The sequence below is a fragment of the Carettochelys insculpta genome, chromosome 3 (assembly GCF_033958435.1).
Source record: "Carettochelys insculpta isolate YL-2023 chromosome 3, ASM3395843v1, whole genome shotgun sequence".
NCBI lineage: Eukaryota > Metazoa > Chordata > Testudines > Carettochelyidae > Carettochelys > Carettochelys insculpta.
Window position 1 is genome coordinate 118,397,086 of NC_134139.1, and position 1,209 is coordinate 118,398,294.

Below are 1,209 nucleotides of genomic sequence, written 5' to 3' on the forward strand. Positions count from 1 at the left end.
GTTAAGACCCTCTTTAGCAGACAAGGTCACATTAGGATGCTCGGTTTGCCACTTCAGACACTCACAGTCAGTGACCAATACTTTGCATTGTTATAACACATTCTATTGGAAGCTCTCAAAATGCTTTACAAAAAGCAACAAGAAGTCCTATGGCACCTTATAGACTAACCGCTATTTTGGAGCATAAGCTTTCGTGGGTAAATAAGCGGGTCTTTGCCCATGAAAGCTTATGCTCCAAAAAATCTGTTAGTCTGTGAGGTGCCACAGGACTTCTTGTTGTTTTTGAAGATACAGACTAACTTGCCTACCCCTTGGATACTTTACAAATAGCAGTTATTATTGTATTGACATGGGTAGTGTAGTAGCACCTGATAGCCCTTATCCCATTATGCTAGCCAGGCACTACACAAACATCACACAATACGGTCTCCATCCCAAAACACTTACAGACAAGATCGGATGGGTGCATGAGACAAACACACAGATATGGGTTGAGGAGACAGGGTAACTAATTGAATAGGATGTGCACAATCGTTGGCTGATAGCAGTGATCACAGCTTGTCACCTGTCTAAATACTACCAGCTGCAATTTACTGAATGTATTGCAGCAGAGGTAAGTAAGAAGCTGGGGCCTGGTGGTTTTAAGGATAATAAGAATGGGTAACAACTTGACAACAGGCTGCCTTTACATGCCAGGGCTGTCTCTGGCAGGTTTGAAATAAGTGACTCTTCTTACTCAGTTGGGTATTCAGCCGAAACACGTTGATGGTTTCTGTTCAACTCCCCACTGTCTGTCTCAGCAGAGCATAATCTAAATGATGCATTCCTTTCCTTGAACCACAGCTAGAATTACCCATCCTTTTTCTCTCCTATTAGACACCAGGTACGGTCACCAGACTCCAGATGAGGCAATTCCCTGAGTGATGTCAGTAATAAATAAGTTTGTAAGCTCTTTTTACCTCAGTCTGATAGGACTACTCTTCTCGGTCATGGCCATAGTGGGGGCAGGTTCTTTCTCAGAGATGTAACAGTAGTGTGGATTGGCCTTCTTGGGATACCTGGGACTGTGAATCTTCTTAATTCCTGCCTCCTGTTTGAGAGTCTTGCTTGTGGTAACTGGGTGTTAGCTTCTCGAAACCACCAGTTTAACAGTCACTCAAGCACCCTCCTTCAGGCTAGACCAGCCATCTTTACCCTGCAGCAGGCCTT